We start from the raw sequence: 15894 nt of genomic DNA, 5'->3' as shown, positions 1-15894 counted from the left end.
TAGTCCATGATGAACGTTCTTTAATTTAGCTGAAAAGTGAGGATGCACATTGTTAAAGTGTTTCCATACTTCACCATCAAAAGGGTGCACATCACTCCATCAACCACATCATGTGATTGGTGTCATGTCATGTGCTCAGCAGTCTTTGGTGACATGAATAACCTCTGTAGTCTAGGTGTGATTGAGAAGTCTCTAAGTTTTTTATGTGCTACAAGAGTCTTTCTCCAGCCAATTCTGAGTTTATAACGGGAATGCCCACATGTCTAGCACTCAGTCAGCTCGGCATTTTCAAGGTAGTACAACCTGCAGAAGTTTGGACACATGTCAATTTTCTGGTATCCTAGACTAAGGGGTTTCATCATGGAGCAGTATAAAAGTTCTCTTTCAGCTTGTTCCCTTCAGGTAAAATGCTTCTCGCCCATTCGATAATTCTGTCATAACCGACTTCACTTAACTCATAATTTGACTTAGTGGTAAACACATGTGCGATGATCAATAATTTACTGTGATTTGTGCAGCCATCCCATAATGATTCATCAGAATCTTTTGAAAGATTGAAAAACATGGCCGCGTCTGCATTAGGTTCTTCATCTACGATTCGACATTGACCGACATGACCCTGATTTATTCTTATCGCATCCATAACCATAATTCTATAAGGATTACTGTTGTCAGTTTCAACTCCATGCACGTTGTTAGCACTAAAAGTTGACAAAGCCATTCTTTCTACCATGGTCTCGTGAGGAACAAATGGTTCTCCGTGTGCATACCAACACAAGTATTCCTTCATGAACCCTTTATGTAAAAGATGCATCGTTACAACATCTGGATGGAGAAAATTTTTATTTTAACACCTCCTGCATGGACTCCTAATACCGCTTCCACTATTATTTCTTGGAATAGATGTTGCGTAATTAATAAAACCCTATGCCTCATTATAATAGTCCATCCTCCGCAATCCTTGAGGTGAATCCTTGTACATCCATGAACAATCATTCATGACTTCTATTGAATCTATATATATCAAATAATGATGACAACAATATGTATTAATTAACAACGTTAAGTAAATAATCAACTTACTTTCATACTTCTCTTAATTCATTATCAATTATCTATGTACATACAAATTTGTACATATTAATTTATGAAAATTACAACTCGGCAATAAAATTGATAAAATATAAAACAGACCCATTAAACAAGCCATTATTTATATCATCACAACACACCTAAGTCGGTAATTCGACATAAGTTTCAATAATTTACAAACAAATACAATTTTACAAAATCTAAAACAAACCAGGGTACAAAACCATTTATCCATACAACAAGTTTGTTTGAGAAAAAAACAATAAAACAAGTAAACACCCAATTAAAATACGTATACTACAAAAAATATGCAATAAAAAAAGTAACATTTTAAAATTGTTTTCAAATTAAAAAATAGTAGATTTACTTAAAATGAAAAATCCACAATAAAATTGTTATGTTATTGGAAAAGTCGAGAAAGGATAAGGGGTAATGTAGGGGTGGGGGGGCTGTTTGTTGCAGATTTGGGAGGGGAGGAGAGGGTCGATGGCCAGTTCATATATTAACTATTAATGATGGATTTACTGATGGAATGTTTCTGTCTGTCAATCCGTCGATAATTCTGTCGGTAAAAGTAACATGTCACTATATGGCTTATCCTGTTTGAATTCAAATGTAATTCCGTTGGTAAAAGCGTCCCTAAAAAATACATGTCATCATACTTTTTAGTTTTTTTAAATTCCTTTTATTCTTATTGTAATTCCCTTAGTATTTACAGACGAAACCAGTCCGTCGGTATTTACTGATAGACGTAGCGATGGAATAAAATCAGTTGGTAAATGTCACTCCAAATATCGACTGAAGTTTTCTGTCGGTGATTTTGTTTTTATTCATATATTTTCTGGTAGTGAAATGATTAATAGTTGGCTAATTGCCCATGATTTGAAAACTTTTTTTTAAAAAAAAAATGTTGGAAAAAGTTCAATCGCCTTAAATAATAGCATTATAGTACTAGGTAATTAGCCAAATAATTCTTAATAAGCCACCGGTTTCAGAAGACTTGTGGTTCCATTCAAGAAAGTCATGGAAAACTAAGAGAAACAAGAAAAGTCATCTACTATTGATCTTGTCCTCTGTCTCTTTAGCTGCGAACAAGTCTTCTTTCACAAGCAGTTCTCTTATCCGCTGTTGTTAGCTTTCGAGGGAGGAAGTGACCGAGGGGTTATGTGTTGAAGGAAAAAGCCTTGCTCTCTTCTTTTTTTCAGAGGGAAAGCGTCGAGCTCTTCCCAGACGGGGATTCTTTGGTTCCAATCCGCATCTCACGAATGCCGTGTACTAAAAGGACTGACCTAAGGTCCAGACTTCCATCTTTCAAAAAAACCAAATCCTCAGTTGGCTAAACTGATCTACTCTTCCTTTGAATAACCAAAGGTACGTGTTGCCTGTTAAATCCTCCCTTGGCTTCTTGAAGGTAGGACTGACATCGCCTACCACTTTCTTGGATGGTGGCATCAAACTCTTTCCGCTTCAAAAAGTCGTGGTCTCACATTATTCCTTCTTTCTTTTTTGTCAAGGAATATTTATCGTCATATATATATTTTCAGATTTTCTTCCTCAAAAAATAGTGTGATCTAGTGAAATTTTCTTCAAATTTTGAGGTTCTTGATTTGATCAAAGGACTGCTAAACGATCCGTGAATATTTCCCTTATTTCGAACCATTACAAATGTATTAAATCCCATTCCAATCTTCAAATATATGCTCAGAAACACACTTATTTTAAGTTGGTGAGACAGAGGGAGCTTCATCTCATAAAATTCTGGTTGTTATCAATTGTTATGCCCATGGTTATGTTAACAAAAGACAGGCGGAATTTGAAATTGCCACTCAAAAGAATGAAGAATGCCACCTCGAAAATGGCAGGCGCCTGAAAATAGATATCATGAATGCATTTTGTACAAGTGATATGACAGGATTTAATTGAATGGATCAATTGTTTTGTTTTCTGTTTTTTTGTTTATGTTCTTCGTCATATTTTGTTCAACAGTTTGCAATTAATTACCCTTTTTAAATGCATTTCTCATTTTATCTATATTTTGTGAGATTGAAAAATTAAAAAAAAAGAATAACATTGTAAGATAAAAAAAATTAAATTGTCATGAAAAACCACAAAAAAAACTAAAGGGGTATTTTAAAGTTTGGTAGCGGTTGTTTTTCAAAGTATTTTTTACTCAGAAATATATCAAAATAATATTTTTTTTTATTTTTAAAAAATTATTTTTAATATCAGTTCATCAAAATGATTCGAAAAGATTAAAAAATATAATTTAAAATAAAAAAAATTATTTTTTTTAAAATATTTTTAAAAAACATAAACATACCACAAACAAATATATATGAGATAGAGATTGCGATCTTATGTTTTGTCCGAATTGCAACCATTACTCATATTTTTTGTCGAGACTTGAGAAGCCTTCTAGGCCACGAAAAGCCACCAGACACAACAACACTTTCAATTTTTTTTTTCTATAAACTGTTGACGATGAAAAACTATAGTTAAACTTCATCTGGGGGTTGATTCAGCTAAGAATCAGGTCGTTGGTTACACGGATCAACCATTGATAATAAAAAATTATACGTTATTTTTTAAGTTAGAGTATTTAAATCAAAATTTTTTTTATCCCACATTAAAAAAACATAATTTTTTTTCTTGTGAACATAGAGTGTATTTACTAAAGGGTTTCAAATCCTACATTGAAAAAATAATTTTTTTTCTTGTGAATATAGAGTATATATATTAAAGGGTTTCAAATCCTTATAATCTCACATTGAAAAGATATTATATTATCCTTTTAAGTTGAAGTATTTAAATAAAAAAGTTTTTTTATTCCACGTTAAAAAAACATAACTTTTTTCTTGTAAACATAGACTATATATATTAAATTAAAGAACTTTAAATTTTATATTTAAAAAATAACTTTTTTTTTTAGAATATATACTAAAGCGATTTTAAGAAAAACCATTGGGTGGCACAAACAAAATGCTTTTCTTCTACGCTACACTAAATTCCTTTCTTAGCTGTGCATGCCACATTCTTTTCTCCCTTCATCACTGCTTCTCTAATTCCTTCTGAGTTTCGTCAGATCATCGTTTGAAGATCTTGTTGGGCCAGGTAAGCTCCATGTTCTCTTTTTTCTTTTCTCCAAGATTACATGTCATCTAGAATTCTTGCAAGTTACTCTTTTTACCCTGATATTGTTCAGGAGTTCTTGACTTGATCAGATCAGAGTTCATCAGGACATAGTTTCTTCCTCATTGTGTTCTTACAAGCTATAGTAAAGCGTGAATTAAAATTCTCAAAAAAAGAAGAAGAAAAGAATTAAAAGTATCTTATTGACCTTTACAAACAATTTATTGGTGTCATTAATCTAGCGTGTGATTCAAATTTTCTATTTGACATATTAAATAAAAACTAGTACTTTCTCTATATAAAACTATAAAGGGAAACAAGAAAATATATGATCTTTCTTTTACCAAAACAACGTTTAACATTACCTCTTGGTGTTTTCTTGCCATGGAGAAATATTTTTGGTGGGCATTTCCGAAGAAGATCGGTGATGGTTTTAAAAATATCCATAAGGGCAGAAAGTAGACATGGCAATTAATTTGATCCAATACGAGACAAACACCCTCTTTGAACAGCTCAAATAACCTAGCTTTAACTTGATATTATTTCCAAAGGGCGGGGAAATTGTGGATTTTGATGCTCCTCTTAACTTACTTTTCATCACCAATAATAAACTGTAATTTAATTAATATTAATATTTTTTCTCTTTTAAAATGTTTTTGAATTCGATTTTCTTATATAATAATGAAAAAACCTTACTTTAACCTGATTAACTAGTAATATTATTTTTATCATATATCTGGTGCCACCTTTATTAGGCCTCTCTACTTTCTAGAGGGATTTGCGGACAAACAAATTTGTATTTTTATATATGTTTCTCTTAACAAATATGTTCTCGATCAAAGAATATTTGTTATTTCTATCATGAAATAAAACTAAAATATAACTTAATATTCTCCAAATGAACAAAAATATTAATATACTTTCGTATTAAAGAATATCTTATTTTCTTCGATTAACTCCCAGGTTACCATATTAACCAGCCCTTAAGATAACACCATACCTTTACGCACAATGATCACTTTCCTTTTCCTTTTGTCTTTTTATTCTTCTTCTTTGAAAAACATCACTTTCATTTTTTACTAGATCCAATCTAGTTTTTGGCTAATAATTGATCTTACCCTTTATGGTGGTTCTCGACTTCCTTGTGTTTATCTTGGAAAATGTTCTTCTAGTTTCTGTATTGGTATATATGGCCTCGTAAGGAATACTTTGCTTCCTTTTACTGATTCTTTTTTGCTCTGAACTTCACTTAATTCTTTCTTTCTCTCAAAGCAGGACAGGAGGTCTCCTGGTTGTCGATCAGCTTGGCACTGGTTCCTTCTTCTGTGTGCTAATCAAAATCCTTGAAGACAATATAATGGACCAAGTTTGTTTTCCTTTCACTTTTTCTTAATCTTGTTAGTGCTATTTTCTTGTTATATTTTACTTGATCATGCTTAAGAAAGCAAGAATCTCCAGCTTGCTTTTTTGTTTAATCCAACTGTAATAACCCAATTTTAGATTATCTAAATTTTCTTGAATGTTATTTTATATCTATTTTTATTCATAAAAATCCAAAAAAATTAAGAAAAAGTATAAAATTCAAAAATATATTTTCTCGAGTCAACCACTTTTTTTCAAAAAAAAGAAGCTCATTGGGTCAATACGGGTCAAACCGTGTCGATCGAGGTAAAAAATGAGTTTCAGACCATTTCGGGTAAAAAAGTTATCATTTTCGATCAAAACCGAGTTCACTGGGTCAATACGAGTCAAACATGTCAGCCAGGGTAAAAACAAATGAGTTTCAAGTATGGGTTATGCCCCTTTTTTAGCGATACGAACATAATCTTTCTTTTTAGAAATAAACATTGTTTGTCGACACGTTTCTTGTTTTAAAAAAAGACCAATATTAAAAGTTTAAAAACAAAATATGAATTATGTCCATTGTTTCTTTTTGTAACTCAGACGTAGCTCTCATTTTTAAGGTTAAACGTCAATATTTTAGACAAGTTTTTTATTTTTAGGGACTGATGTCATTTTTTGACTTGTCTTCTATTTTTAGGGACTGACGTTAACCATTTTTAAAAATAAATTGCAAATAATCTCAAAATATTATAGCATTTGAATAAAAAAAAAACATAAATAAGGGTAACTTTTCTCTTGAAAGGATATTTTAAAGGTAGTGTCTACATTTTTTTATTTATAACTAACCCGATATCTAAATCTCTAAGACCAATATTTAATTTAAAATTTCTAGTTTTTTCAAATTACTAGATAACGAATCTAATAAAATCTTCATTCCCTCCGATTAATTTTTTTTATTAATAAAATAAAATGAAGCCGCACGATGTAGTGTATAGACACCAACAATTTCGTATTGGTACGAGCTTTGAGTCGAGGTTTATGCTACCAGTCAATCCAATGGTGGCAACTCGCCACGGTACAGCTTTCTACATTATCTAATACGAACATTATAGATAGTTGAATGAGATTGCAAGTTAAAAAAAAAAATACTAACTCATTCGGTGTAAAGAGAATTTCATTCAATTGGACGCTAAGATTTTAGCCTTAAGATGAGACGACCGAAATTGTAAGTTTAGTAAAATAGCAGCTCTTTTTTAAAAATTTAGCATTAAGATCTAGTCCAATTTTCTTTGGGTTCTTTTAGTTTGAAAATTATATGATTTAGTCTAAGATTTTATTTTATTTATATTTTAACTTTTAAATTTAAAAGAAAAAAAATCATATTAAATGATAAAATAAAAAAAAATTATCAATTGATCATATTTCTATATTAAAAAAAATTGATCTCAATATCAACAAGTTCTATTTAAACAAGAGGAGTCTCGTTAAAGTTTTTTTAAACCTTCATATAAAAAGTAGATAAATGTTGATTATGTGTTTTTGAACTTTTTTGGTATTTTTAAGTTGATAGATTTATTTTTTTAGATTCTAAAAGTATTTATTAAATATTTTTAAGTAAAATTGGATTGAATCATAGATTTTAAGGTAAGAAAACACCCCCTGAGTTTTCAGCCAACTCTAGTGAGCAGATTCTTGGCATTAGACTACTCTTCAATTACTTTGGATCAATCTCTTTTACTTCAATTTTATTTTTACCCTTGTATGTTTCCCATCGTTAATCTTCCATTATCGGCTTTTTGGAACAGTAGCATATTTACATCAGTATCTTAAGTTTTAAAATTGACATAAATTTATTGGAAGTGACATCAAATATGTGTAGAAATGTAAAAAATACAATATTTCATATTGAGTGTATAGTTAGTTTATCTATACACCCTTTTTTTATTAAAAACAAATACATTATTTACTAGAAATACACCTATGGACCTATGGTAGTGTAAAATTATTTGCAAGATCCACCTATAATCCACACACACACACACACACACACATATATAGTTAGTTAGTTAGTTTATTTTTATTTAAAAATAAAACTATATTACCAAGGACCAGGGAAATATCATACCTCTCCTCTTAGTGTGTTGTGGATTGGAACATTGTTTTTAATTATTTTTTTGTTCTTCATTTTTTTTACTATGATCATTGTATTTTTTTTTTAATTTCATGTTTTATTAATTGATGATTGGGCTAGATGGTTTTTTTTTTGTTATCGCGGTCTTAAAAAAACATCTCAGCATTATATTGGCTCTTTATTTTGCAAAAGAAAAAAAATGATTTTGTTGTTTGTGAAAAAATAAAAATAAGAGGACCAAAACTAAAAGTAATGTGAAATAGTAGCTCTTTATTTTAGAAAAAAAAAAATTCTCATATGGTTCTTTGTTTTTTTTTTAATTCTCCCATCTATTATTTTTAATTTCATCCTTCTATATTCCATTGATTGATTATTTAACTTGGTAATTTATTTCGTATTGGTTTCTGACAATTTATCACAGTCTCAAAAAACATTCCAACATGGGGTTTGTTCTCAATTTTTGTAAAATAAATCAATTTTATTGTTTGGAAAAAATGAAAGATGAGAGGACCAAAATTAAAAGTTTAGTAAAATAGCAGCTCTTTTTTTGAAAATTTAGCCTTAAGATTTTGTCCATTTATTTTTGTCCTTTTAGTTTGAAAATTATTCCAAGACTTTATTTTATTCACATTTCAATTGCTAGATTTGAGAGAGAAGAGAAAAAGTCACATGTTAAATGATAAAATAGAAAAAAAGTTGTTGGCTGACCATATTTCGATAGCAAAAAAGGTTGATCTCAATGTCAATGAGATCTATTTAACGAAAGGAGTCCCAATAAAGTCTTTTTAAACCTTCATATTGCCCTAAAAAGTATATCAAGGTTGATTATGTGAGTTTGGACCTTTTCGGTATTTTTCGAGTTGATAAATTGGTTTTTTAAGGTTTTAAATTGAATAATGGATTTTAAGGTTAGAAAAACACCCCCTGTTTTTTCAGCCATCTTTTTAGTGAATGGATTCTTGGCATTAGACAACTTTTCATCTGTTTTTTTTTTTTATAAAAAAATTAGGAAGGTGACATGTTGCCCGCCCATTTTAAAAACTAAAATGGGCTAAAACACACCTAAGCCTGAAGGCTATTCCCATATTACATCATTAAAAAAAAATAAAAATAGATCACATGTCGTCTTCTCAAATATTTTTTTTTAAATAGAGTGAACAATGCATCGTCCACTATAACAAATTCTAGTCCCCAATGATAATTAGAAAATCAAGGTTTGAGTTTTGGTACCCCTAAAATCCTATTTTCAACATGATTTTACCTAAAAATAAGGGAAAAAACCATCTTAGAAATCTCAATAATTCTATTTCAAACCCAAAACACTCTTTAATCAGTCTAAAATTCAAAATCAATCCACATAAAAAAGAACTTTCAAGATTTTGATTTATTTTGTCTAACATTGTTAAAGATCAAAATCACCTATATAAAACTCTTCTATTGAAAACGAACCCAATGAAGTCAAGATCATGGCTTTTTTTTTTTTTTTAATGTGATTGATCAAAAGAACACTACTACCCAAAGCTCTAAGGACCAATATTAAAAATTAAAGGACTAAAATAAAATTTTACCAAAAGTACATGCACCAAATAATTAAAATTTAAGGACCAAAATGAAAAATATGAAAATATAAAGCACCAAAATAAACTTTAACTGAAACTATAGGGATCAAATAAATAAAAAGTGTGACAATTTTATGGACTAGAATGTACTTTAACTGTTAATTCTGTTTTATTATGTTAGGAGTAAAGAATAAGAATAAGATATAGCGCGCTTTAGCAACTACATACCATGAACTAAAATCATATTACATTAAATTAATTTAGTGTAATGAACCCAATACATGTTCTAAGCTCTTTTTTTTCTTGATAACTATTACTTTTTAGGTAATCACTATAAGCATTTGTAAAGACATACTAATTGAAATAATTGTTTGACAATCTTATAGCTTAATTAAAATCCTGTGAATTGAATTGAATTTATAAAATTAAATCAATTTTTATATTTAGAACCCTTTGAGGGTACTAATTTAGATTTTAAATCGAATTTAATTGATAAAAAAATATGCAAAAATATTTATAAATCAACTCTTCTTAAAATTAACTTTGGAAATAATATTTAAAAACGTACCCCTCTTTTTTTTTTTTCCTTTTAAAAACCAAGTCTCATAAAAAACAACATAAAGATAGATATAACAACTTATAACAGTTAAGAGGTGTGGTAGAAATACATCCAACTATAGGTTTTATGATCTTAAAATTTAAATAGACAAATCATTATTTGACTAAGCAAAGGAGAAGGAAATGGGTTTGAATAAGCATTGAGAAGGCAATAGACCTTTCAACACCTAGTTTTGAAGCACTTTTTGGCCTTTTAGCTAACCTTATCTCTACAGCAGCTAACCTTATCGCCACAGCTGCTGTGGAGAACAATGCTCAAGGCATATGAGAGAACTCTGAGAATTGGGGGAAAGAAAAACTAAATCTCTAGACTGTGATTTTTTTGGCTTTAAGTCAATGGCGATGGATCCTAAAGTATGTGTTCTCTCTATCGAGCCATCTGCTTTATGCTTGATCTTGGTAAATCCACTTGCAGCCAATGGCTTGTTTCCCTGCAGGGAAAGCAATCGAGTCCATGTCCATAAAAGGTAGCGGTGCAAGGCCGTTCGTCAAAATTCCATTCCAAGGATCATCTGGAAGTCGTCCATTGGAATGGCCATAAACATAGCCTTTCCAGCCCCTGTTCCATAATTTGGGGTTGGTGCATGTATATCATATACATTTCTCAACAAAAATATAAATTTTTATGAAATAAAACACATAATATAATATCCATTAAAATATTTACAAATTACTTAGTATAAAACAATCCACTGGGTATTAATCTAATAGATTATATCATTTTTTTTAATTTTTTATTAACTATAATTGAAATCACAATATTAAAATAATTTTCAAATAGAAGGACATTTTGACACCGAGGGTCTGTTTGAGAGTGTGTGTGGTAGAGATTGTCTTTTAAAGTAATTTTTGTTTGGAAATGCATTAAAATAATATATATTTTTTATTTTTAAAAATTTATTTTTGACATCATCACATCAAAATGATCCAAAAAAACTATAAAATATTTAATTTGAAGAAAAAAAATAAAAATTTGATGAAAAGTCGGTTCAACCGCAGCCCCAAAAGGACCTAAATAATAATATTTGGAATATAAAGATTGTTTTAAAATTATTTTCTTAATCATGGATGGAGATAGTGAGATTGCGTGCGAGGCTCTACAAAACAACTTGATCTGTCCAAAAACAACCCGGTTGACCAGTGAAAAAAATACGAGGATGAAATTGAAAAAAAAAACTAATAGAAAAAAATATTCTAACCCAACTTCTTGCCTATCCCAGGTTTAAAATTGAACTATATAGAAGTTTTCTGACATAACTTTGTCAACTTAGCCGGTAAAAAAACAATCTAAATGATCGATAAAAAAATATGAGGATGAAACTGAAATAAAAAAAAAAATTTAAAAAAATATTTAATCTTGTCTAGTTTAAATTTAAAATTAAATTATATAAAAAATTATCGGAACATAACTCTAGACTTGTGTGACTTCAAATTCGAAGTGTAAGGGTTGACACATGTTCAAAATCAAAGCAGTAGAGCTGATTTAACCAATTTCCAAAACTTAAGTGATTACACGTTAAATTTACCCAATGCTCCTACCATGAAAACGGGTTTGTACAGTGCATCGTCCAACTTTGTGCACTATTTTGCTATTAAATTTTCTCGCTCTTTGTAAATTTACCCAATGCTTCTACACTACCATGAAAACGCATTTTTTCACTTCTGTACTTTAAGCCAAGGTTTTGAGATTTTAAATTTCTTGAATTCACAGTATTGATATAAAAAATATTTAATTGATGTATAATATATATATCAAATAAAAAAAATTATTAGCCAGATTATATCAAAATGATTTTGTTTTTCTAAAGCAACATTAGAAGAAACGAGGAAGTAATAATAGATGAATCAATAACATGAATAATAGCTTGTAACTAGTTTCGTGCTCGTAATGTCCTTGCAAGTGTTTTTTTTAAACAAAATATTACTCACGGTCTCATAACTTACAAAGTAACCATGTCTAAACTCATGTTGAAACTCGAAACTCAATATAAGTAAAAGAAAATTCATAATAAGATGAAAATTTAAGATACATTTTTTTTTTATCTAAACTCTTCGTAAATGTCATTAACTTCAACCTATTGAATTAACCTTAAAATCTCGACTTGATTCTCTGCATAACCAGAACTTCAAATTAATCATGTGAGAGTTATCTCAATATAACTAAGTAGATTTAATAGAACTAAAAACAATCTAGATAGCTCATAAAAACACGGGTCACTATCAGAAAATTGATAAATACAAACGGAAATATCGAGGGAATATTTTCGTCGGTAAATTTCCGAGGGATTTTACCGACGGAAATATTCCTTCGGTATACACCGACGGAATTACCGTGAGAAAAAAATTTAAAACAAAGCAAAAAAAAAAGATGACGTGTCATTTTTACCAACGGAATTACCGACGGAAAATTCCGTCGGTAATTCCGTCGGTAAACTGTGAACACTGTTCATCATGTCAATTACAAAGGGAATCACCGACGGAATTTTCCAGAGAGTGTTATTTGGCGCTTTTCTGAAAAAATTCAATTAATTTAAAATTTTCATTTAAATATTATAGACGGAATCACCGACGGATTGAAAAACCGTCGGTAATTGTTGGCGGTTTCTGAAAAACTTTTACGAAATTGAAAATTTAAATTAAATATTACCGATGGAATTACCAACGGAATAATTAAAAAATATTAATATTCAATTATCCGTCGGTAAATCCGTCGGTAACGCGCCCCAATAAAAAGCCTGAATTCCCTTATTTCACAAGAGACAGACTCATTTCTTCTCCTTATTCTTCTTCTTCTTCTTCTTCTTCTTCTTCTTCTTCACTATATGTAAAAAACATCAATATATATATATTTCTTTCTCTTCTTTTCTCTCCTCATCTCCTTCTCTTTTCCTCCATGCTTGGGTATGTCTTCTTCTTCTTTCTTCTTTTATCCTCTTAGTTTTTTTTTTTTAATTAATATGCTTAATGAAAATTTTTTTCTCTCCTTAGCTTCACTTGCAACTACATTAAGGTAAGATTTTTCTTTTTTCTTCTTTTTTCATGATTTTTTTCACTATATTTGTTTTTTATTTTATTTTTAGTTGTTTTTGTTCTTAATAATTGTATAAATGCTGTTGTGAGATTTTTTTTTTTATATGAGATCAATTTTTAGTTGATTTATTTATAGGATTTTTAAATTTTTAGCAGCAATTGCAACTTTATTTTTTTCATATGAATTTTTTTAGTTGAATTTATTTTTTCATTTTATTTATTTGTTGCAAATTTGTTTGAGTTGATTTTCTTATTCATCTTTCCAAGCATTTTGAGTATATATTATACAGTGTTAATTTATGCTAATTTAATTATTTTATAATTTTATAAAATGAATTTTTTTTAAATGTTTTTAAATAATTACCGACGGAATTACCGACGGAAATTCCATCGGTAATTCCGTCAGTAAATCCGTTGGTAATAAAAAAATATTATTACCGAGGGATATACTGACGAAATGAAGCGGATAAATTTATTTTTTTATTACCAACGGAAAAAAAATTACCGACGAAAGATTCACCGACGAAGCATTTCCGTCGGTAAATTAATTACCGATTGAATATGTGTCTTACACCGATGGAATTTTTCCGTTGGTAAAACTGTTAAATCTTGTAATGGGTCGGCTTTAAAAAAAATCAATATGGTATATTGTTTTATTTTGATTTTTTTCCCTTTGAAAAACTTGCAGTGACCATGTGAATAGAATAAACTAGCTGCGTGACCAGTGCTATGCCGCATGTCAATTTAAAATCTAAGAGTGTTAGGTCTTTTTGCAAAACTATACTCAAGAGCCTTAGGTTTGACTGCAATGCCTAACCCAAGAGTAATTTTTATAATATTAATAATAATATTAAACTTTCATGACCCAAGTTTAAGTGGGTCGACTACAACACCAGACCCAAGAGCCTTGGATGTGAGTCTGGCTGCAAGGTTGTGTCATAAAAATGCGATAACAAAATAGATTTTTTTTTTAATATTACAGAATGAAATTAAACAAAAAAAAAAGATTAATTGAAAAGAAAAAAAATAAAGAAAAAAACAACAAAGCAAAGCACTATTCCAATGAATAGTGCTTTGCGAGGAGGGGTACAGTAAAATCCCTTCAAGAGATCATAATAATCTAATGAAAACTAAACAAAACAAATCATAAAGTTTAATTCTTGATCAAATTGATATTAAAAGATGAAATTAGAAGAAAAAAACTACTTAAGAAAAAGAAAAAAAAATGAGTCAACTGGTTTAACCCACCAAACCAGGTTAACCCGTTAAACTTGGGATCTATGTCATGAGAGTGTGATAACTAAATAGAAAAAAAATTTAATATTAAAAGAAAAAAAATATTAATTAAAAAAATAAAGAAAAAAAGCAACAAATAAAACCTATAACTAAAAGGTATCTGCCTTTCACTGTGGATTTGCATTTCACTGTGGATTTGCACAGTGCAATCCACAATGAAAGGTTGATCTTTTTTAGTTATAGTTACAAAATATGAAATTGGAAGAAAAAACCTAATGAAGAAAAGGAAAAAAAAAGAATTAAATGGGTTAACCCGTCAAATCAGGTTAACCCATCAAACTTGAGATTTGTGTCATGAGAGTGTGATAACTAAATAGAAAAAAATTTATTATTAATGAATTAAATTAAACAAAAAAATATTAAATAAAAAGAAAAAAACAAAGGAAAAAAAACCTATAGGAAGAAAAAAACTAACGAAGAAAAAGAAAAAAAATCTAAATTAACTAGGTTAACCCGTCAAACCTGAGATCCATTTCATGAAAGTCTGATAACTAAATAGAAGGAAATTTAATATTAACAAACTAAATTAAACAAAAAACTATTAATTAAAAAGGAAAAAAACAAAGAAAAAAACTTATAGGAAGAAAACAAAATGAAGAAAAAAAATCTAAATTAACTGGGTTAACTGGTCAAACCTGAGATCTGTGTCATGAAAGTTTAATAACTAAATAGAAAAAAAATTTTAATATTAACCAACTAAATGAAATAAAAAAATTAATTAAAAAGGAAAAAAGAAGGCATCAGCCTTTTCATTGTGGATTGCACTGTGCAGTCCATAATAAAAGACATAAAAGGGAAAAAAACAAAAACAAAAAAAAAACAGGAAACAAAAAAAGAAAAACTAAAGGCATTACCCGATAACTAAATAAAACAAAATTAATCTTAATGAACTAAATTGAACAAAAAAAATTATTAATTAAAAAGAAAAAAACAAAGAAAAAAAAACCTATAGGAAGAAAAAAACTAATGAAGAAAAAGAAAAAAAATATGAACTAATTGGGTCAGGGATCCGTATCATGAAAGTCTGATAACTAAATAAAAAAAAATTAATATTAGCAAACTAAATTAAAAAAAATTAATTAAAAAAAAGGTATAAGCCTTTTCACAGTGGACTGCACTATGCAGTCCACAGTGATTGCAGTCCACTGTGAAAGGCTTAAAAAGAAAAAAAAATCAAAGGCATACGCTGCTAGTTAATTTGTTTTTTTTTTGCATAAAAAAAATATAAAAAAAATCAAAGATCTAAGAGTGTTAGGTTTTTCTACAAAGATATACCCAAGAGCCTTGGGTCTAGCTACAACGCTCGACCGAAGAGTAATATTTATAATATTAATAATAATATTAAACTTGCATGACTCAAATTTAAGTGAATCTGACTGCAACAACAGACCCAAGAGCTTTGAATGTGGGTGTGGCTGTAAGGCCATGCCATAAAAGTGTGATAATGAAATACATTAATTAAAAAGAAAAAAACAAAGAAAAAAAATCTGAATTAACTGGGTTGACCCTTCAAACCAGGTTAACCAGTCAAATCTTGAATTCGTGTCATGAAAGTTTGATAACTAAATAGAAAAAAAAAATTGACGGGTTAACCCAGAATTAAATGGGTTAACCTGTCAAACCCGGGATCCGTGTCATGAAACTTTGATAATTAAATAGAAAGAAATTTAACATTAACAAACTAAATTAAATGAA

The 15894-nt window shown here is 29.2% G+C and overlaps 2 protein-coding genes across 2 annotated transcripts in view; both read left to right on the top strand.

Annotated features, from left to right (window-relative positions):
* LOC18095633 (probable disease resistance protein At4g27220) overlaps positions 1–15894 on the top strand; it is a 29724-nt gene that overhangs the window by 9475 nt on the left and 4355 nt on the right. The window lies entirely within an intron of this gene.
* The window catches only part of LOC18095629 (probable disease resistance protein At4g27220), a 119512-nt gene continuing 107789 nt past the window's right edge, over positions 4172–15894 (top strand). The window contains exon 1 of the mRNA XM_052449936.1: positions 4172–4203. The gene's annotated coding sequence lies outside the window, so the exon portion shown is untranslated. The remainder of the gene's footprint in view (positions 4204–15894) is intronic.

Source organism: Populus trichocarpa, chromosome 1 (genome assembly GCF_000002775.5).
Source record: "Populus trichocarpa isolate Nisqually-1 chromosome 1, P.trichocarpa_v4.1, whole genome shotgun sequence".
Classification (NCBI taxonomy): domain Eukaryota; kingdom Viridiplantae; phylum Streptophyta; class Magnoliopsida; order Malpighiales; family Salicaceae; genus Populus; species Populus trichocarpa.
Note: the sequence above shows the minus strand (reverse complement) of the source record. Positions and strands in the feature narration are given on the sequence as shown.